The sequence below is a fragment of the Schistocerca gregaria genome, unplaced genomic scaffold, assembly GCF_023897955.1.
Source record: "Schistocerca gregaria isolate iqSchGreg1 unplaced genomic scaffold, iqSchGreg1.2 ptg000732l, whole genome shotgun sequence".
Lineage (NCBI taxonomy): Eukaryota > Metazoa > Arthropoda > Insecta > Orthoptera > Acrididae > Schistocerca > Schistocerca gregaria.
The window spans coordinates 1-22,732 of NW_026062109.1; the positions used below are offsets into that span (position 1 = coordinate 1).

The 22,732-nt window shown below is 52.8% G+C and overlaps 7 non-coding genes across 7 annotated transcripts; all 7 read left to right on the top strand.

Moving 5' to 3' along the window:
- Positions 1 to 1,522: 1,522 nt before the first annotated feature.
- Positions 1,523 to 1,685, top strand: LOC126320610 (U1 spliceosomal RNA). Its single transcript, XR_007558149.1, has one exon. It is a non-coding gene; the product is annotated as a U1 spliceosomal RNA (small nuclear RNA).
- A 2,292-nt stretch (positions 1,686 to 3,977) lies between these two features.
- LOC126320615 (U1 spliceosomal RNA) lies at positions 3,978 to 4,140 on the top strand. Its single transcript, XR_007558154.1, has one exon. It is a non-coding gene; the product is annotated as a U1 spliceosomal RNA (small nuclear RNA).
- A 2,292-nt stretch (positions 4,141 to 6,432) lies between these two features.
- On the top strand, positions 6,433 to 6,595 carry LOC126320616 (U1 spliceosomal RNA). Its single transcript, XR_007558155.1, has one exon. It is a non-coding gene; the product is annotated as a U1 spliceosomal RNA (small nuclear RNA).
- Positions 6,596 to 8,887: 2,292 nt separating this feature from the next.
- On the top strand, positions 8,888 to 9,050 carry LOC126320617 (U1 spliceosomal RNA). The gene has a single exon (XR_007558156.1). It is a non-coding gene; the product is annotated as a U1 spliceosomal RNA (small nuclear RNA).
- A 2,292-nt stretch (positions 9,051 to 11,342) lies between these two features.
- On the top strand, positions 11,343 to 11,505 carry LOC126320618 (U1 spliceosomal RNA). The gene has a single exon (XR_007558157.1). It is a non-coding gene; the product is annotated as a U1 spliceosomal RNA (small nuclear RNA).
- A 7,757-nt stretch (positions 11,506 to 19,262) lies between these two features.
- On the top strand, positions 19,263 to 19,425 carry LOC126320611 (U1 spliceosomal RNA). Its single transcript, XR_007558150.1, has one exon. It is a non-coding gene; the product is annotated as a U1 spliceosomal RNA (small nuclear RNA).
- A 2,295-nt stretch (positions 19,426 to 21,720) lies between these two features.
- On the top strand, positions 21,721 to 21,883 carry LOC126320612 (U1 spliceosomal RNA). The gene has a single exon (XR_007558151.1). It is a non-coding gene; the product is annotated as a U1 spliceosomal RNA (small nuclear RNA).
- Positions 21,884 to 22,732: the final 849 nt, after the last annotated feature.

Here is a 22,732-nt window from a genome sequence, read left to right on the forward strand (position 1 = left end):
ACACTAGATCGCGTGTTAGGACGAAAAAACGGCCAAGTGCAATTACAAACATCGGCGTGGTGATCGCAGGAAATATCTTTGGTGGTAGCTGAGTGGGACAAGGGCGCCTGTACTCGGGGCTCAGGGAAAGTAGAAAACGCAGTGTTATCAGGTGTTTTTCTTGCAAGAAATAGAGTCAAAAAGTCTGTATTACACACGTCTTTAACACAGGTTCGGAACTTCAAATCTGTTTATGGCTACTTTACAAGCTCGCTAATCGTCTTCCAAAATATTAAAAGTACACCATACCTCCAGATTCAGCCGGCCCCCACGCCCTGTACAAACTGTCCTCTCGTATGGGCGCCCTTGGAGACACTAGATCGCGTGTTCGAATGGAATGGGAATAACATAAAACTCTTCTTTTTCTCTCTCTGTAACAAGTGTAATTAAAAACACAATTTCTCCCTACTCACTGACAAAATATCCGAACAGTGCCTTCTGTAACACACATAGTTCTACATTGACAGACGCGTAGTAGCGGCACTTTCAATAAATTACTCACGCCTACTAATTGCAGAAACGGATAGCCCTCAAATGAATTCGTTGTTGCATCACTACATTCACAGAAATGCCTCTTCCTTGTTTCCCATCGCTTCGTTACACACCAGACGTGTTGTGTTTACAAACAAAAAGCAATTTGGTTTTATCCTTACCTAATCTACTTCTAAGCAAAGATGGCTAGTTTACCAAATACCGCAAAATTAATCTGCATCTTCGAAATTAGCCCGCCGAAATGTTGCCATGAATGAAACTTTATTTTTTCTCTCTTATGCGTATAGAAAATATCTGCACAAATATTCGATCGAGCTTTCCACGCCCTACTCGGAAGGAGAAGCAAAAAGGAGTGTTACCTTTTAAGTGCCTTCTGTTACTCGGCGTCGAATGTCGAACGTGCCGATTGATGTTCGTTCTTGGAGTTCACGGCCGTCCTGTTTGTTCGTCGCGCACAACACTCACGACTGCATCCAGCTCTCTTAGAACATCTGACAGTGTGAGCTGTGGTCCTTCAGTTGCTCGGCGACAGACGACCGTGCGCGACAATGCTGCCGTATTTGCTAGCACTAAGGGCTCTGCTGGAAGGAGCGAAAGTAAAGTGTGGCTGCAAAAAGCACTCATTGCGCAGATCTCATTCGCGGTTTCAACAGCCGAGAAAGAGGGCTCGTTTGAGACGGAGAGGAGGGCCCGGAGGCGGCAGCCCGGACTTGGCCCGCCATCTTCCGGAGGGGAACGGTAAATTAACCCCAGCAGCGGCCGGCGCCGCGAGCAGTGTGGCGCTGCTCGCACAAAATGCATCGTTTTTCTCGGCAGAGGAGCGTTGTTGCGACTGTCTGCCATCTAACTCGACAGCCAATAGCTCTTTTGTAAGGAGACAGGTACATGGACGGTCACCATTCTGTTCACCGACTGCGAAAACGTCGGGAGCTCTCGTTACATCTCGATGGCGCGAGGCACTACAAATTCTCGCCTGTGGCGCGACCAAAGCATACTTACCTGGCGTAGGGGATACCGTGATCATGAAGGCGGTTCCTCCGGGGTGAGGCTCTTCCATTGCACTTCGGTCGAGCTGACCCCCGCGATTACTCCAAATGTGAGTAACTCGGGCGCATAATTTTTGGTAGTCGGGACTTGCGTTCGCGCTGTCCCGGTGTTTATTTCAATTGCAAAAGCAGTATTCTGTGATAGCAGTCGGCAACCAGTGCGTCTGAGCTTTCGGCCACCAACGTGTGCTGCAAGGCACTGCCACACGCAGCAGCACTCGCGCTAGGCGCGTACCACACGTCTGCGTCGACCTGGCGTCAAACCCAGAGCCAGAGCACACTGTCTGTTCGATAAGCGCGGCGGACGCGCACCACTAGTAGCAGCGGCAGCCGCGAGATGGCACAAGCGGTCTAACTCTGGTACGACACCCCCATTAATGGTCGTACGGCGACTTTTGGCTTTCTCTGTCCATCAGGGGAATGCGCGCCAAACGCAATTGGACGGCGCGGCATTCCCTGAACGCACGGCGACCGCGGTGGCGCGAGCCGGCGTTCACGAGGCGTCGCCCAGCCGAACGCTGTGTCGCCTGTGGCCAGGTACATGAACACTAGATCGCGTGTTTCTAGCGTAGCGTCTCAAGACTTGCAGACTTGCGGCACTTGACGAGCTTGCTGGGATGTGAAATGACGTGGCCAACTGTACCGAAAACGGGGAAGAGAAATTCTAGGCAACAGCAGCTTGTGCTAGCAGGCGGCCACGATGACAAGGGCCAGCGTTGCTTAAATTCGGTGATGGGACGAGAACCGCTGTAGGCTGTTTATTAGGCCACGACAGTGAGCGTTTACTTTCTGTAAGGAATGTCTTGTCGTCGCAGACGTTGTGTTTCATGTGACAAATTTGCAGACGCCGGGAAAAAAAAAGTTAAGGCTTGGTAATGAACAGTTACAACACTGGGAGGACGAAAAACGGCCAAGTGCAATTACAAACATCGGCGTGGTGATCGCAGGAAATATCTTTGGTGGTAGCTGAGTGGGACAAGGGCGCCTGTACTCGGGGCTCTCAGGGAAAGTAGAAAACGCAGTGTTATCAGGTGTTTTTCTTGCAAGAAATAGAGTCAAAAAGTCTGTATTACACACGTCTTTAACACAGGTTCGGAACTTCAAATCTGTTTATGGCTACTTTACAAGCTCGCTAATCGTCTTCCAAAATATTAAAAGTACACCATACCTCCAGATTCAGCCGGCCCCCACGCCCTGTACAAACTGTCTCTCGTATGGGCGCCCTTGGAGTGAGAACAGACGCGTTTCGAATGGAATGGGAATAACATAAAACTCTTCTTTTTCTCTCTCTGTAACAAGTGTAATTAAAAACACAATTTCTCCCTACTCACTGACAAAATATCCGAACAGTGCCTTCTGTAACACACATAGTTCTACATTGACAGACGCGTAGTAGCGGCACTTTCAATAAATTACTCACGCCTACTAATTGCAGAAACGGATAGCCCTCAAATGAATTCGTTGTTGCATCACTACATTCACAGAAATGCCTCTTCCTTGTTTCCCATCGCTTCGTTACACACCAGACGTGTTGTGTTTACAAACAAAAAGCAATTTGGTTTTATCCTTACCTAATCTACTTCTAAGCAAAGATGGCTAGTTTACCAAATACCGCAAAATTAATCTGCATCTTCGAAATTAGCCCGCCGAAATGTTGCCATGAATGAAACTTTATTTTTTCTCTCTTATGCGTATAGAAAATATCTGCACAAATATTCGATCGAGCTTTCCACGCCCTACTCGGAAGGAGAAGCAAAAAGGAGTGTTACCTTTTAAGTGCCTTCTGTTACTCGGCGTCGAATGTCGAACGTGCCGATTGATGTTCGTTCTTGGAGTTCACGGCCGTCCTGTTTGTTCGTCGCGCACAACACTCACGACTGCATCCAGCTCTCTTAGAACATCTGACAGTGTGAGCTGTGGTCCTTCAGTTGCTCGGCGACAGACGACCGTGCGCGACAATGCTGCCGTATTTGCTAGCACTAAGGGCTCTGCTGGAAGGAGCGAAAGTAAAGTGTGGCTGCAAAAAGCACTCATTGCGCAGATCTCATTCGCGGTTTCAACAGCCGAGAAAGAGGGCTCGTTTGAGACGGAGAGGAGGGCCCGGAGGCGGCAGCCCGGACTTGGCCCGCCATCTTCCGGAGGGAACGGTAAATTAACCCCAGCAGCGGCCGGCGCCGCGAGCAGTGTGGCGCTGCTCGCACAAAATGCATCGTTTTTCTCGGCAGAGGAGCGTTGTTGCGACTGTCTGCCATCTAACTCGACAGCCAATAGCTCTTTTGTAAGGAGACAGGTACATGGACGGTCACCATTCTGTTCACCGACTGCGAAAACGTCGGGAGCTCTCGTTACATCTCGATGGCGCGAGGCACTACAAATTCTCGCCTGTGGCGCGACCAAAGCATACTTACCTGGCGTAGGGGATACCGTGATCATGAAGGCGGTTCCTCCGGGGTGAGGCTCTTCCATTGCACTTCGGTCGAGCTGACCCCCGCGATTACTCCAAATGTGAGTAACTCGGGCGCATAATTTTTGGTAGTCGGGACTTGCGTTCGCGCTGTCCCGGTGTTTATTTCAATTGCAAAAGCAGTATTCTGTGATAGCAGTCGGCAACCAGTGCGTCTGAGCTTTCGGCCACCAACGTGTGCTGCAAGGCACTGCCACACGCAGCAGCACTCGCGCTAGGCGCGTACCACACGTCTGCGTCGACCTGGCGTCAAACCCAGAGCCAGAGCACACTGTCTGTTCGATAAGCGCGGCGGACGCGCACCACTAGTAGCAGCGGCAGCCGCGAGATGGCACAAGCGGTCTAACTCTGGTACGACACCCCCATTAATGGTCGTACGGCGACTTTTGGCTTTCTCTGTCCATCAGGGGAATGCGCGCCAAACGCAATTGGACGGCGCGGCATTCCCTGAACGCACGGCGACCGCGGTGGCGCGAGCCGGCGTTCACGAGGCGTCGCCCAGCCGAACGCTGTGTCGCCTGTGGCCAGGTACATGAGGGGCGGGAAGCAAGCGTCTAGCGTAGCGTCTCAAGACTTGCAGACTTGCGGCACTTGACGAGCTTGCTGGGATGTGAAATGACGTGGCCAACTGTACCGAAAACGGGGAAGAGAAATTCTAGGCAACAGCAGCTTGTGCTAGCAGGCGGCCACGATGACAAGGGCCAGCGTTGCTTAAATTCGGTGATGGGACGAGAACCGCTGTAGGCTGTTTATTAGGCCACGACAGTGAGCGTTTACTTTCTGTAAGGAATGTCTTGTCGTCGCAGACGTTGTGTTTCATGTGACAAATTTGCAGACGCCGGGAAAAAAAAAGTTAAGGCTTGGTAATGAACAGTTACAACACTGGGAGGACGAAAAACGGCCAAGTGCAATTACAAACATCGGCGTGGTGATCGCAGGAAATATCTTTGGTGGTAGCTGAGTGGGACAAGGGCGCCTGTACTCGGGGCTCTCAGGGAAAGTAGAAAACGCAGTGTTATCAGGTGTTTTTCTTGCAAGAAATAGAGTCAAAAAGTCTGTATTACACACGTCTTTAACACAGGTTCGGAACTTCAAATCTGTTTATGGCTACTTTACAAGCTCGCTAATCGTCTTCCAAAATATTAAAAGTACACCATACCTCCAGATTCAGCCGGCCCCCACGCCCTGTACAAACTGTCTCTCGTATGGGCGCCCTTGGAGTGAGAACAGACGCGTTTCGAATGGAATGGGAATAACATAAAACTCTTCTTTTTCTCTCTCTGTAACAAGTGTAATTAAAAACACAATTTCTCCCTACTCACTGACAAAATATCCGAACAGTGCCTTCTGTAACACACATAGTTCTACATTGACAGACGCGTAGTAGCGGCACTTTCAATAAATTACTCACGCCTACTAATTGCAGAAACGGATAGCCCTCAAATGAATTCGTTGTTGCATCACTACATTCACAGAAATGCCTCTTCCTTGTTTCCCATCGCTTCGTTACACACCAGACGTGTTGTGTTTACAAACAAAAAGCAATTTGGTTTTATCCTTACCTAATCTACTTCTAAGCAAAGATGGCTAGTTTACCAAATACCGCAAAATTAATCTGCATCTTCGAAATTAGCCCGCCGAAATGTTGCCATGAATGAAACTTTATTTTTTCTCTCTTATGCGTATAGAAAATATCTGCACAAATATTCGATCGAGCTTTCCACGCCCTACTCGGAAGGAGAAGCAAAAAGGAGTGTTACCTTTTAAGTGCCTTCTGTTACTCGGCGTCGAATGTCGAACGTGCCGATTGATGTTCGTTCTTGGAGTTCACGGCCGTCCTGTTTGTTCGTCGCGCACAACACTCACGACTGCATCCAGCTCTCTTAGAACATCTGACAGTGTGAGCTGTGGTCCTTCAGTTGCTCGGCGACAGACGACCGTGCGCGACAATGCTGCCGTATTTGCTAGCACTAAGGGCTCTGCTGGAAGGAGCGAAAGTAAAGTGTGGCTGCAAAAAGCACTCATTGCGCAGATCTCATTCGCGGTTTCAACAGCCGAGAAAGAGGGCTCGTTTGAGACGGAGAGGAGGGCCCGGAGGCGGCAGCCCGGACTTGGCCCGCCATCTTCCGGAGGGAACGGTAAATTAACCCCAGCAGCGGCCGGCGCCGCGAGCAGTGTGGCGCTGCTCGCACAAAATGCATCGTTTTTCTCGGCAGAGGAGCGTTGTTGCGACTGTCTGCCATCTAACTCGACAGCCAATAGCTCTTTTGTAAGGAGACAGGTACATGGACGGTCACCATTCTGTTCACCGACTGCGAAAACGTCGGGAGCTCTCGTTACATCTCGATGGCGCGAGGCACTACAAATTCTCGCCTGTGGCGCGACCAAAGCATACTTACCTGGCGTAGGGGATACCGTGATCATGAAGGCGGTTCCTCCGGGGTGAGGCTCTTCCATTGCACTTCGGTCGAGCTGACCCCCGCGATTACTCCAAATGTGAGTAACTCGGGCGCATAATTTTTGGTAGTCGGGACTTGCGTTCGCGCTGTCCCGGTGTTTATTTCAATTGCAAAAGCAGTATTCTGTGATAGCAGTCGGCAACCAGTGCGTCTGAGCTTTCGGCCACCAACGTGTGCTGCAAGGCACTGCCACACGCAGCAGCACTCGCGCTAGGCGCGTACCACACGTCTGCGTCGACCTGGCGTCAAACCCAGAGCCAGAGCACACTGTCTGTTCGATAAGCGCGGCGGACGCGCACCACTAGTAGCAGCGGCAGCCGCGAGATGGCACAAGCGGTCTAACTCTGGTACGACACCCCCATTAATGGTCGTACGGCGACTTTTGGCTTTCTCTGTCCATCAGGGGAATGCGCGCCAAACGCAATTGGACGGCGCGGCATTCCCTGAACGCACGGCGACCGCGGTGGCGCGAGCCGGCGTTCACGAGGCGTCGCCCAGCCGAACGCTGTGTCGCCTGTGGCCAGGTACATGAGGGGCGGGAAGCAAGCGTCTAGCGTAGCGTCTCAAGACTTGCAGACTTGCGGCACTTGACGAGCTTGCTGGGATGTGAAATGACGTGGCCAACTGTACCGAAAACGGGGAAGAGAAATTCTAGGCAACAGCAGCTTGTGCTAGCAGGCGGCCACGATGACAAGGGCCAGCGTTGCTTAAATTCGGTGATGGGACGAGAACCGCTGTAGGCTGTTTATTAGGCCACGACAGTGAGCGTTTACTTTCTGTAAGGAATGTCTTGTCGTCGCAGACGTTGTGTTTCATGTGACAAATTTGCAGACGCCGGGAAAAAAAAAGTTAAGGCTTGGTAATGAACAGTTACAACACTGGGAGGACGAAAAACGGCCAAGTGCAATTACAAACATCGGCGTGGTGATCGCAGGAAATATCTTTGGTGGTAGCTGAGTGGGACAAGGGCGCCTGTACTCGGGGCTCTCAGGGAAAGTAGAAAACGCAGTGTTATCAGGTGTTTTTCTTGCAAGAAATAGAGTCAAAAAGTCTGTATTACACACGTCTTTAACACAGGTTCGGAACTTCAAATCTGTTTATGGCTACTTTACAAGCTCGCTAATCGTCTTCCAAAATATTAAAAGTACACCATACCTCCAGATTCAGCCGGCCCCCACGCCCTGTACAAACTGTCTCTCGTATGGGCGCCCTTGGAGTGAGAACAGACGCGTTTCGAATGGAATGGGAATAACATAAAACTCTTCTTTTTCTCTCTCTGTAACAAGTGTAATTAAAAACACAATTTCTCCCTACTCACTGACAAAATATCCGAACAGTGCCTTCTGTAACACACATAGTTCTACATTGACAGACGCGTAGTAGCGGCACTTTCAATAAATTACTCACGCCTACTAATTGCAGAAACGGATAGCCCTCAAATGAATTCGTTGTTGCATCACTACATTCACAGAAATGCCTCTTCCTTGTTTCCCATCGCTTCGTTACACACCAGACGTGTTGTGTTTACAAACAAAAAGCAATTTGGTTTTATCCTTACCTAATCTACTTCTAAGCAAAGATGGCTAGTTTACCAAATACCGCAAAATTAATCTGCATCTTCGAAATTAGCCCGCCGAAATGTTGCCATGAATGAAACTTTATTTTTTCTCTCTTATGCGTATAGAAAATATCTGCACAAATATTCGATCGAGCTTTCCACGCCCTACTCGGAAGGAGAAGCAAAAAGGAGTGTTACCTTTTAAGTGCCTTCTGTTACTCGGCGTCGAATGTCGAACGTGCCGATTGATGTTCGTTCTTGGAGTTCACGGCCGTCCTGTTTGTTCGTCGCGCACAACACTCACGACTGCATCCAGCTCTCTTAGAACATCTGACAGTGTGAGCTGTGGTCCTTCAGTTGCTCGGCGACAGACGACCGTGCGCGACAATGCTGCCGTATTTGCTAGCACTAAGGGCTCTGCTGGAAGGAGCGAAAGTAAAGTGTGGCTGCAAAAAGCACTCATTGCGCAGATCTCATTCGCGGTTTCAACAGCCGAGAAAGAGGGCTCGTTTGAGACGGAGAGGAGGGCCCGGAGGCGGCAGCCCGGACTTGGCCCGCCATCTTCCGGAGGGAACGGTAAATTAACCCCAGCAGCGGCCGGCGCCGCGAGCAGTGTGGCGCTGCTCGCACAAAATGCATCGTTTTTCTCGGCAGAGGAGCGTTGTTGCGACTGTCTGCCATCTAACTCGACAGCCAATAGCTCTTTTGTAAGGAGACAGGTACATGGACGGTCACCATTCTGTTCACCGACTGCGAAAACGTCGGGAGCTCTCGTTACATCTCGATGGCGCGAGGCACTACAAATTCTCGCCTGTGGCGCGACCAAAGCATACTTACCTGGCGTAGGGGATACCGTGATCATGAAGGCGGTTCCTCCGGGGTGAGGCTCTTCCATTGCACTTCGGTCGAGCTGACCCCCGCGATTACTCCAAATGTGAGTAACTCGGGCGCATAATTTTTGGTAGTCGGGACTTGCGTTCGCGCTGTCCCGGTGTTTATTTCAATTGCAAAAGCAGTATTCTGTGATAGCAGTCGGCAACCAGTGCGTCTGAGCTTTCGGCCACCAACGTGTGCTGCAAGGCACTGCCACACGCAGCAGCACTCGCGCTAGGCGCGTACCACACGTCTGCGTCGACCTGGCGTCAAACCCAGAGCCAGAGCACACTGTCTGTTCGATAAGCGCGGCGGACGCGCACCACTAGTAGCAGCGGCAGCCGCGAGATGGCACAAGCGGTCTAACTCTGGTACGACACCCCCATTAATGGTCGTACGGCGACTTTTGGCTTTCTCTGTCCATCAGGGGAATGCGCGCCAAACGCAATTGGACGGCGCGGCATTCCCTGAACGCACGGCGACCGCGGTGGCGCGAGCCGGCGTTCACGAGGCGTCGCCCAGCCGAACGCTGTGTCGCCTGTGGCCAGGTACATGAGGGGCGGGAAGCAAGCGTCTAGCGTAGCGTCTCAAGACTTGCAGACTTGCGGCACTTGACGAGCTTGCTGGGATGTGAAATGACGTGGCCAACTGTACCGAAAACGGGGAAGAGAAATTCTAGGCAACAGCAGCTTGTGCTAGCAGGCGGCCACGATGACAAGGGCCAGCGTTGCTTAAATTCGGTGATGGGACGAGAACCGCTGTAGGCTGTTTATTAGGCCACGACAGTGAGCGTTTACTTTCTGTAAGGAATGTCTTGTCGTCGCAGACGTTGTGTTTCATGTGACAAATTTGCAGACGCCGGGAAAAAAAAAGTTAAGGCTTGGTAATGAACAGTTACAACACTGGGAGGACGAAAAACGGCCAAGTGCAATTACAAACATCGGCGTGGTGATCGCAGGAAATATCTTTGGTGGTAGCTGAGTGGGACAAGGGCGCCTGTACTCGGGGCTCTCAGGGAAAGTAGAAAACGCAGTGTTATCAGGTGTTTTTCTTGCAAGAAATAGAGTCAAAAAGTCTGTATTACACACGTCTTTAACACAGGTTCGGAACTTCAAATCTGTTTATGGCTACTTTACAAGCTCGCTAATCGTCTTCCAAAATATTAAAAGTACACCATACCTCCAGATTCAGCCGGCCCCCACGCCCTGTACAAACTGTCTCTCGTATGGGCGCCCTTGGAGTGAGAACAGACGCGTTTCGAATGGAATGGGAATAACATAAAACTCTTCTTTTTCTCTCTCTGTAACAAGTGTAATTAAAAACACAATTTCTCCCTACTCACTGACAAAATATCCGAACAGTGCCTTCTGTAACACACATAGTTCTACATTGACAGACGCGTAGTAGCGGCACTTTCAATAAATTACTCACGCCTACTAATTGCAGAAACGGATAGCCCTCAAATGAATTCGTTGTTGCATCACTACATTCACAGAAATGCCTCTTCCTTGTTTCCCATCGCTTCGTTACACACCAGACGTGTTGTGTTTACAAACAAAAAGCAATTTGGTTTTATCCTTACCTAATCTACTTCTAAGCAAAGATGGCTAGTTTACCAAATACCGCAAAATTAATCTGCATCTTCGAAATTAGCCCGCCGAAATGTTGCCATGAATGAAACTTTATTTTTTCTCTCTTATGCGTATAGAAAATATCTGCACAAATATTCGATCGAGCTTTCCACGCCCTACTCGGAAGGAGAAGCAAAAAGGAGTGTTACCTTTTAAGTGCCTTCTGTTACTCGGCGTCGAATGTCGAACGTGCCGATTGATGTTCGTTCTTGGAGTTCACGGCCGTCCTGTTTGTTCGTCGCGCACAACACTCACGACTGCATCCAGCTCTCTTAGAACATCTGACAGTGTGAGCTGTGGTCCTTCAGTTGCTCGGCGACAGACGACCGTGCGCGACAATGCTGCCGTATTTGCTAGCACTAAGGGCTCTGCTGGAAGGAGCGAAAGTAAAGTGTGGCTGCAAAAAGCACTCATTGCGCAGATCTCATTCGCGGTTTCAACAGCCGAGAAAGAGGGCTCGTTTGAGACGGAGAGGAGGGCCCGGAGGCGGCAGCCCGGACTTGGCCCGCCATCTTCCGGAGGGAACGGTAAATTAACCCCAGCAGCGGCCGGCGCCGCGAGCAGTGTGGCGCTGCTCGCACAAAATGCATCGTTTTTCTCGGCAGAGGAGCGTTGTTGCGACTGTCTGCCATCTAACTCGACAGCCAATAGCTCTTTTGTAAGGAGACAGGTACATGGACGGTCACCATTCTGTTCACCGACTGCGAAAACGTCGGGAGCTCTCGTTACATCTCGATGGCGCGAGGCACTACAAATTCTCGCCTGTGGCGCGACCAAAGCATACTTACCTGGCGTAGGGGATACCGTGATCATGAAGGCGGTTCCTCCGGGGTGAGGCTCTTCCATTGCACTTCGGTCGAGCTGACCCCCGCGATTACTCCAAATGTGAGTAACTCGGGCGCATAATTTTTGGTAGTCGGGACTTGCGTTCGCGCTGTCCCGGTGTTTATTTCAATTGCAAAAGCAGTATTCTGTGATAGCAGTCGGCAACCAGTGCGTCTGAGCTTTCGGCCACCAACGTGTGCTGCAAGGCACTGCCACACGCAGCAGCACTCGCGCTAGGCGCGTACCACACGTCTGCGTCGACCTGGCGTCAAACCCAGAGCCAGAGCACACTGTCTGTTCGATAAGCGCGGCGGACGCGCACCACTAGTAGCAGCGGCAGCCGCGAGATGGCACAAGCGGTCTAACTCTGGTACGACACCCCCATTAATGGTCGTACGGCGACTTTTGGCTTTCTCTGTCCATCAGGGGAATGCGCGCCAAACGCAATTGGACGGCGCGGCATTCCCTGAACGCACGGCGACCGCGGTGGCGCGAGCCGGCGTTCACGAGGCGTCGCCCAGCCGAACGCTGTGTCGCCTGTGGCCAGGTACATGAGGGGCGGGAAGCAAGCGTCTAGCGTAGCGTCTCAAGACTTGCAGACTTGCGGCACTTGACGAGCTTGCTGGGATGTGAAATGACGTGGCCAACTGTACCGAAAACGGGGAAGAGAAATTCTAGGCAACAGCAGCTTGTGCTAGCAGGCGGCCACGATGACAAGGGCCAGCGTTGCTTAAATTCGGTGATGGGACGAGAACCGCTGTAGGCTGTTTATTAGGCCACGACAGTGAGCGTTTACTTTCTGTAAGGAATGTCTTGTCGTCGCAGACGTTGTGTTTCATGTGACAAATTTGCAGACGCCGGGAAAAAAAAAGTTAAGGCTTGGTAATGAACAGTTACAACACTGGGAGGACGAAAAACGGCCAAGTGCAATTACAAACATCGGCGTGGTGATCGCAGGAAATATCTTTGGTGGTAGCTGAGTGGGACAAGGGCGCCTGTACTCGGGGCTCTCAGGGAAAGTAGAAAACGCAGTGTTATCAGGTGTTTTTCTTGCAAGAAATAGAGTCAAAAAGTCTGTATTACACACGTCTTTAACACAGGTTCGGAACTTCAAATCTGTTTATGGCTACTTTACAAGCTCGCTAATCGTCTTCCAAAATATTAAAAGTACACCATACCTCCAGATTCAGCCGGCCCCCACGCCCTGTACAAACTGTCTCTCGTATGGGCGCCCTTGGAGTGAGAACAGACGCGTTTCGAATGGAATGGGAATAACATAAAACTCTTCTTTTTCTCTCTCTGTAACAAGTGTAATTAAAAACACAATTTCTCCCTACTCACTGACAAAATATCCGAACAGTGCCTTCTGTAACACACATAGTTCTACATTGACAGACGCGTAGTAGCGGCACTTTCAATAAATTACTCACGCCTACTAATTGCAGAAACGGATAGCCCTCAAATGAATTCGTTGTTGCATCACTACATTCACAGAAATGCCTCTTCCTTGTTTCCCATCGCTTCGTTACACACCAGACGTGTTGTGTTTACAAACAAAAAGCAATTTGGTTTTATCCTTACCTAATCTACTTCTAAGCAAAGATGGCTAGTTTACCAAATACCGCAAAATTAATCTGCATCTTCGAAATTAGCCCGCCGAAATGTTGCCATGAATGAAACTTTATTTTTTCTCTCTTATGCGTATAGAAAATATCTGCACAAATATTCGATCGAGCTTTCCACGCCCTACTCGGAAGGAGAAGCAAAAAGGAGTGTTACCTTTTAAGTGCCTTCTGTTACTCGGCGTCGAATGTCGAACGTGCCGATTGATGTTCGTTCTTGGAGTTCACGGCCGTCCTGTTTGTTCGTCGCGCACAACACTCACGATTTTTTTTTTTTTTTTTTTTTTTTTTTTTCCTTTATTGTGATTTTAATACCTGTGACAAACAGGTAGGCCGGCAGCGGACCAAGTATGCCGCTCTTCGGCCTCAGAGTATACACAGAACAGAGATGAGTGAGATATAAAAACAATCAAGACGGCGGGGTACAAACAGTAGACAAAACAGAGTTAAAACGGAGTCGGTCACGTGCGTAGCACAATGGATAAAAGCGGAGAAACACGGTGCACAAACGCAGATGGCAGATGGCCACACGTGAACCAGCGGAGCACAAACGACGAAACACAAACACACTGCAGGAGAGTCGAGGCACAAACACATGCGATGGTCTTCGGCGTAGGACGATGAAAGTAACTGATGGAAGACAGCAGAGTCGTGGCCTGCCAAGGGGAAAAGGTGTGGGGAAGAGGAGAGAGAGGGGGAGGGGAAGATGCCAGTGGAGGAGAGGGATGGAGGAGAAGGGGGAGGGTAGGGGGAGTGGAAGCCCAAGGAGAAAGGGGGGGGGAGGGAGGGAGAGAAGGGAGAGAGGGTGCCCACAGGAAAAGGAGAGGAGAGGGAAGGTAAGGCTCAAAGTTGGTAGGAGGGGTAGATGGAGGGGAGGAGGGCATCATCAGGGAGGGGGAGTTGACGGAAGCCACCGAGGGAGAGGGTGTAGAGGGTGTAAAGATGGAGAGCAGGTGGGATATAGGAATGCAGGCGCGGCAGCGGGTTGGGGTGGGAGAGGATGGGAGAGACAAGAGGGTGTGGAGGATCAAGCTTGCGGGAGGTGTAGAGGATCCGTAACCGTTCGAGGAAAAGGAGGAGGTGCGGGAAGGGAATCAGGTCATAGAGGATCCGCGTGGGGGAAGGGAGACGGATGCGATAGGCGAGGCGGAGCGCATGGCGTTCTAGGATCTGAATGGACTTGTAGAAGGTAGGAGGGGCAGAGATCCAGGCGGGATGAGCATAGCAAAGGATAGGACGGATGAGGGACTTGTAGGTGTAGAGGATGGTGGAAGGGTCCAGACCCCATGTACGGCCAGAAAGGAGCTTAAGGAGGCGGAGGCGGGAGCGTGCCTTGGCTTGGATCGTCCGGAGATGTGGGTTCCAGGAGAGGCGACGGTCGAGGGTGACACCAAGGTACTTGAGAGTAGGTGTGAGGGTGATGGGACGGCCATAAATAGTAAGATAGAAATCAAGGAGACGGAAGGAACGAGTGGTTTTGCCTACAATGATCGCCTGGGTCTTGGAAGGATTGACCTTGAGCAACCACTGGTTACACCAAGTGGTGAACCGGTCAAGATAGGATTGGAGAAGGTGCTGGGAGCGTTGCAGGGTGGGAGCGAGGGCAAGGAAGGCAGTGTCATCGGCGTACTGGAGAAGGTGTAGGGGAGGTGCAGGTGGAGGCATGTCTGCCGTGTAAAGGAGGTAGAGAAGAGGGGAAAGGACGGAACCTTGGGGCACACCGGCGGAGGGGTAGAAGGTGTAGGAATCAGTGTTGTGGATGGTGACATAGGAAGGACGGTGGGAAAGGAAGGAAGCGACCAGACGGACATAGTTGAGAGGAAGAGCAAAGGTTTGGAGCTTGAAAAGGAGACCGGAATGCCACACACGGTCATAGGCGCGTTCGAGGTCGAGGGAAAGGAAGATGGCGGAACGACGGGAATTGAGTTGTTCGGAGAGGAGGTGAGTGAGGTGAAGGAGGAGGTCATCGGCTGAGAAGGACGGCCGAAAGCCACATTGGGTAGGGGGGAGGAGGCGGTGTTGGTGAAGGTGCTTGTGTAGGCGGCGGGTAAGAATGGATTCCAGGACCTTGCTGAAGACCGAGGTAAGGCTGATGGGACGGTAGGAGGAGACAGCGGAAGGCGGTTTGTCGGGCTTGAGGAACATCAGGATCCGGGAGGTTTTCCACAGGTCGGGGTAGTAGCCGGTGGACAGGACCACATTGTAGAGCCTGGCCAATGTGGAGAGGAAGGAGGCAGGAGCTTCACGGAGGTGACGGTAAGTAACACGATCGTGACCGGGAGCAGTGTTGCGTTTAGGGCGAAGTGTAGCAATGATATCTTGAGTGGTGATTGGGGTATTTAGTTCTGTGTGTGTGATGTTGTCCAAGTACTGGAAGCCAGGAGCAAGCGGGGGGACAGAGGTATCAGTTCGATCACGGACATCAGGAAAGAGGGAATAATCGAACTGGGGATCGTCAGGGATGGTAAGGATATCGGAGAGGTAGGAGGCGAAATGGTTGGCCTTACTAAGGGCATCAGGGAAGGGGTGGTCATCATGAAGGAGAGGGTAGTAGGGAGAGGGTTTAGATCCGGTAAGGCGGCGGAAGGCCGACCAGTACTTGGACGAGTTGATAGGTAAGGTGGCATTAAGACGGGTGCATGTCTGTCGCCAGTCCCGGCGTTTCTTTGCCGTGAGTAAGTTCCTGATGTGTCGCTGTAGTTGCCGGTGGCGTCGTAGTGTGTCCTGGTCACGTGTGTGAAGGAAGGCACGGTAGAGCCGGCGGGATTCACGCAGGAGAAGGACGGCCTGTGGGGGTAAGGTGGGGCGGTGCGGATGGATGGCAATGGTAGGGACGTGGGCCTCCACGGCCTCAGACAAGGTCTGCTGGAGAAAGGAGGCAGCACGGGTAACGTCATCAGGTTGGTGGTAGGTGAGGGGGTGGCTATCGACCTGGAGAGCAAGGGAGTCCCGGTAGGCATTCCAGTTGGCACGGGAGTAGTCATGGACAAATTTCGGGGGAGGGTCATGGCGCGGGTCGGGACGGGGGCGACGACCGTCTGATACAGTGAGGAGGACAGGGAGATGGTCACTGCCAATGGGATCAAGGACGTCCACCGCTATGCGGCCAAGCAGGGTGGGGGAGGCTAGGACGACATCGGGAGTGGTATTGGATTCAGGGCGGGTGTGTTGGGGAATTGGAAGGACGTCGCCTTGGAGGGTGGCAAGGAACCGATGCCACCGCCGTAACTGGGCGGCAGAACGACTATGGATGTTAAGGTCGGCGGCGATCACGTAGGAGGAGAAGGTACGGTCGATGTGGGAAAGGAAGTCGAAAGGAATAGGTGCAGCGGGGCGGACATAGATGGTGGCACAGGTAAGGGTAAGGCCGGGGAAGAAGAGACTAAGGATCAAGTGTTCTGTGGGGTCAGGAAGGAGGGGTTGGAGCCGGACAGGGATCTGGCGGTGGTGGCCAATGGCAACTCCGCCACGCGCTATCTGGAGTGGATTGTCAGACCGGTGAAGGAGGTAGGGCGAGGTGTGGACGGTGTGGTGGGGCTGAAGAAAGGTTTCGTTCAGAAGGAAGGCATCCACACGGTGGGTCGTAAGGGTATGCATAAGGAGGTGCTTGTTGGTGGGAAGGGAGCGGATGTTATTGAACAGGATACGGTGCTGTCGTGCCATAATGGGAATTTAAACGAGGGTGTCGAGACGGGAGAAGGTGAAATGGGCCTGGTTGTGGGAATAGGTGGCGTAGGTGTTGAGGTGGAACACGAAACGGGCAGCGAGGGAAATCTGGTGGAGGGTGTGGGGACGCTGAAAGGGATGGACGTTCTGGAGCACTATTGTGACGAACCTGATGATGTCCTCTGCGGTGGGGGGAGGACGGAGGGAATTGCCAGGAGGGGTGGGGTCATCCAAAGGGCGGAGAGGAACAGTGAGTTCAGGAGCGGATGGAGGAGGTCGAGCCTTGCATTTCTGGGAGTAGGTAGGGTGTTGGAGGTTGCAGGTATTGCAGGAGGGAGGAGACTGAAGGTTGGGGCACTGCCGGAGGAAGTGCGCTTGCTTACAATGCGGGCAGACCGGGGCCTCGCGGCACTCTGATGTTGGGTGTGCGTTATAACGCAGACACCTCTGGCAGCGAATGGATTGTGGTGGGGAGCGGGAGGGGTCAACCTTATACCGGCGGTGGAAGAGGAGGGCACCCTCCTTAAGGAGATGGTCGATGGAGGGAGCGTGTTCGGAGAAAACTCGCATAAGGCGAGTGGGGCCCGCAGAGTTGAAAATGCGGCGAACAGCTCGCACCTCCAGGTACGGGTGGGCCTTCAACTCCGCCAGCACCTCTTCCTCCGTGATCGTCGGGCTAAGCCGAGTGATCACGGCGGTGAGGGTCGGCGGGCGACGTGGGGGTTGGGGTTGACGGGGGGAGGAAGGGGAAGGAGCAGGGGCAAGGGAGGCATTAGGTCCAAATCGGGTGAGAGGAATTCGGGAGAGGATGTCGGAGTGTAGGGTAGGGCTTGGGGAGGTGATCAAGACAGAGTCCCTACGGGGGGTAAGAAGGGAGATGGGGGCTGCAGGGAAGTATTGGCGGAGGAGCAAGGTCAGGTTGCGGGCCTCCAGGAGAGAGGGATCAGGACGGGAGAGGAGATACTTGTAGGAGGGGGAGTTAGAAGAGGAAGTAGAGGGGGCTGGAGGGGAGACATCCATGGCATCTAGGGGTGGGGGAGGGGGAAGATGCTGGGACTTCTTGGGTGCAGAGGAGGCGGGGGTGCCACTGGGACGCTTAACAGCGGGGACAGGATGGGAGGAGGCGTGGGGCACAGGAGTGACGGGGAGATGACGGGAAGCGGCAGGTCCCGGTGTCGGTGCTGGTGCTGGTGCTGCTGTTGGTGCTGCTGTTGGTGCTGCTGCTGGTTGTGGCGCTGCTGCAGGTGGTGGTGCTGGCGCCGGCGATGGTGCGGCATGGGTCGTAGCCCGACGAGACACAACCCTGGCAGGGGCCGCATGAGTGGTGTGGGGGAGTGGGGGAAAGGGGTCGTGTGTGGAGGCTTGGGGAGAAGGAGCAGGGGATGGGGCGACAAAGGGAGCTGGGGTGGGAAGGGTGAGGAGGGGTGGGATATAGTAGGACGGGGGCGACTGAGCACACCAAGTAAGAGTAGTGGCAGCGAGGGAGGGCGTCGTATAGACGATGGCGGTGGTAGTGGCGGTGGTGGTGGGGGTGGTCATGATGGCAGTAAGGAAAACTGGAAACACAGAAAAGAAGAATGGGGACAGACAAGGGACAAAGTCAGGAACAGATTACAGATGACAGATGAGAGACGTCGAGGAGCGAAAGGATGAAGGCAAAGACGAAGACGAGAATAGCGACGACAACGAAAGCAGGAGAGGAAGACGAAGCACTGGGTCCTGGTGGCGGCGGCGGCGGCGGCGGCGGCGGGGGCCGGAAGCTGCGGCGGCGGCGGCGGCGGCGGCGGCGGCGGGGGCCGGAAGCTGCGGCGGCGGCGGCGGCGGCGGCGGCTGGGTCCGGAAGCTGCGGCTGGGTCCGGCGACGACTGCTACTGCAAAACTGGCGGCACTGGAAACTGCTGCTGCTGCTGCTGCTGCTGCTGGCGGTTCCGGAACTGCGACTGCGACTGCGACTGCGACTGCGACTTCTGCGAAGCCCTAGCACTTCGATACGTAGCAGTACTCTGCAAGGTATCGAAGGGCGGAACTCTTCCGAGGTCCGCCGAAGAATGGGAACACTCACGACTGCATCCAGCTCTCTTAGAACATCTGACAGTGTGAGCTGTGGTCCTTCAGTTGCTCGGCGACAGACGACCGTGCGCGACAATGCTGCCGTATTTGCTAGCACTAAGGGCTCTGCTGGAAGGAGCGAAAGTAAAGTGTGGCTGCAAAAAGCACTCATTGCGCAGATCTCATTCGCGGTTTCAACAGCCGAGAAAGAGGGCTCGTTTGAGACGGAGAGGAGGGCCCGGAGGCGGCAGCCCGGACTTGGCCCGCCATCTTCCGGAGGGAACGGTAAATTAACCCCAGCAGCGGCCGGCGCCGCGAGCAGTGTGGCGCTGCTCGCACAAAATGCATCGTTTTTCTCGGCAGAGGAGCGTTGTTGCGACTGTCTGCCATCTAACTCGACAGCCAATAGCTCTTTTGTAAGGAGACAGGTACATGGACGGTCACCATTCTGTTCACCGACTGCGAAAACGTCGGGAGCTCTCGTTACATCTCGATGGCGCGAGGCACTACAAATTCTCGCCTGTGGCGCGACCAAAGCATACTTACCTGGCGTAGGGGATACCGTGATCATGAAGGCGGTTCCTCCGGGGTGAGGCTCTTCCATTGCACTTCGGTCGAGCTGACCCCCGCGATTACTCCAAATGTGAGTAACTCGGGCGCATAATTTTTGGTAGTCGGGACTTGCGTTCGCGCTGTCCCGGTGTTTATTTCAATTGCAAAAGCAGTATTCTGTGATAGCAGTCGGCAACCAGTGCGTCTGAGCTTTCGGCCACCAACGTGTGCTGCAAGGCACTGCCACACGCAGCAGCACTCGCGCTAGGCGCGTACCACACGTCTGCGTCGACCTGGCGTCAAACCCAGAGCCAGAGCACACTGTCTGTTCGATAAGCGCGGCGGACGCGCACCACTAGTAGCAGCGGCAGCCGCGAGATGGCACAAGCGGTCTAACTCTGGTACGACACCCCCATTAATGGTCGTACGGCGACTTTTGGCTTTCTCTGTCCATCAGGGGAATGCGCGCCAAACGCAATTGGACGGCGCGGCATTCCCTGAACGCACGGCGACCGCGGTGGCGCGAGCCGGCGTTCACGAGGCGTCGCCCAGCCGAACGCTGTGTCGCCTGTGGCCAGGTACATGAGGGGCGGGAAGCAAGCGTCTAGCGTAGCGTCTCAAGACTTGCAGACTTGCGGCACTTGACGAGCTTGCTGGGATGTGAAATGACGTGGCCAACTGTACCGAAAACGGGGAAGAGAAATTCTAGGCAACAGCAGCTTGTGCTAGCAGGCGGCCACGATGACAAGGGCCAGCGTTGCTTAAATTCGGTGATGGGACGAGAACCGCTGTAGGCTGTTTATTAGGCCACGACAGTGAGCGTTTACTTTCTGTAAGGAATGTCTTGTCGTCGCAGACGTTGTGTTTCATGTGACAAATTTGCAGACGCCGGGAAAAAAAAAAAGTTAAGGCTTGGTAATGAACAGTTACAACACTGGGAGGACGAAAAACGGCCAAGTGCAATTACAAACATCGGCGTGGTGATCGCAGGAAATATCTTTGGTGGTAGCTGAGTGGGACAAGGGCGCCTGTACTCGGGGCTCTCAGGGAAAGTAGAAAACGCAGTGTTATCAGGTGTTTTTCTTGCAAGAAATAGAGTCAAAAAGTCTGTATTACACACGTCTTTAACACAGGTTCGGAACTTCAAATCTGTTTATGGCTACTTTACAAGCTCGCTAATCGTCTTCCAAAATATTAAAAGTACACCATACCTCCAGATTCAGCCGGCCCCCACGCCCTGTACAAACTGTCTCTCGTATGGGCGCCCTTGGAGTGAGAACAGACGCGTTTCGAATGGAATGGGAATAACATAAAACTCTTCTTTTTCTCTCTCTGTAACAAGTGTAATTAAAAAACACAATTTCTCCCTACTCACTGACAAAATATCCGAACAGTGCCTTCTGTAACACACATAGTTCTACATTGACAGACGCGTAGTAGCGGCACTTTCAATAAATTACTCACGCCTACTAATTGCAGAAACGGATAGCCCTCAAATGAATTCGTTGTTGCATCACTACATTCACAGAAATGCCTCTTCCTTGTTTCCCATCGCTTCGTTACACACCAGACGTGTTGTGTTTACAAACAAAAAGCAATTTGGTTTTATCCTTACCTAATCTACTTCTAAGCAAAGATGGCTAGTTTACCAAATACCGCAAAATTAATCTGCATCTTCGAAATTAGCCCGCCGAAATGTTGCCATGAATGAAACTTTATTTTTTCTCTCTTATGCGTATAGAAAATATCTGCACAAATATTCGATCGAGCTTTCCACGCCCTACTCGGAAGGAGAAGCAAAAAGGAGTGTTACCTTTTAAGTGCCTTCTGTTACTCGGCGTCGAATGTCGAACGTGCCGATTGATGTTCGTTCTTGGAGTTCACGGCCGTCCTGTTTGTTCGTCGCGCACAACACTCACGACTGCATCCAGCTCTCTTAGAACATCTGACAGTGTGAGCTGTGGTCCTTCAGTTGCTCGGCGACAGACGACCGTGCGCGACAATGCTGCCGTATTTGCTAGCACTAAGGGCTCTGCTGGAAGGAGCGAAAGTAAAGTGTGGCTGCAAAAAGCACTCATTGCGCAGATCTCATTCGCGGTTTCAACAGCCGAGAAAGAGGGCTCGTTTGAGACGGAGAGGAGGGCCCGGAGGCGGCAGCCCGGACTTGGCCCGCCATCTTCCGGAGGGAACGGTAAATTAACCCCAGCAGCGGCCGGCGCCGCGAGCAGTGTGGCGCTGCTCGCACAAAATGCATCGTTTTTCTCGGCAGAGGAGCGTTGTTGCGACTGTCTGCCATCTAACTCGACAGCCAATAGCTCTTTTGTAAGGAGACAGGTACATGGACGGTCACCATTCTGTTCACCGACTGCGAAAACGTCGGGAGCTCTCGTTACATCTCGATGGCGCGAGGCACTACAAATTCTCGCCTGTGGCGCGACCAAAGCATACTTACCTGGCGTAGGGGATACCGTGATCATGAAGGCGGTTCCTCCGGGGTGAGGCTCTTCCATTGCACTTCGGTCGAGCTGACCCCCGCGATTACTCCAAATGTGAGTAACTCGGGCGCATAATTTTTGGTAGTCGGGACTTGCGTTCGCGCTGTCCCGGTGTTTATTTCAATTGCAAAAGCAGTATTCTGTGATAGCAGTCGGCAACCAGTGCGTCTGAGCTTTCGGCCACCAACGTGTGCTGCAAGGCACTGCCACACGCAGCAGCACTCGCGCTAGGCGCGTACCACACGTCTGCGTCGACCTGGCGTCAAACCCAGAGCCAGAGCACACTGTCTGTTCGATAAGCGCGGCGGACGCGCACCACTAGTAGCAGCGGCAGCCGCGAGATGGCACAAGCGGTCTAACTCTGGTACGACACCCCCATTAATGGTCGTACGGCGACTTTTGGCTTTCTCTGTCCATCAGGGGAATGCGCGCCAAACGCAATTGGACGGCGCGGCATTCCCTGAACGCACGGCGACCGCGGTGGCGCGAGCCGGCGTTCACGAGGCGTCGCCCAGCCGAACGCTGTGTCGCCTGTGGCCAGGTACATGAGGGGCGGGAAGCAAGCGTCTAGCGTAGCGTCTCAAGACTTGCAGACTTGCGGCACTTGACGAGCTTGCTGGGATGTGAAATGACGTGGCCAACTGTACCGAAAACGGGGAAGAGAAATTCTAGGCAACAGCAGCTTGTGCTAGCAGGCGGCCACGATGACAAGGGCCAGCGTTGCTTAAATTCGGTGATGGGACGAGAACCGCTGTAGGCTGTTTATTAGGCCACGACAGTGAGCGTTTACTTTCTGTAAGGAATGTCTTGTCGTCGCAGACGTTGTGTTTCATGTGACAAATTTGCAGACGCCGGGAAAAAAAAAGTTAAGGCTTGGTAATGAACAGTTACAACACTGGGAGGACGAAAAACGGCCAAGTGCAATTACAAACATCGGCGTGGTGATCGCAGGAAATATCTT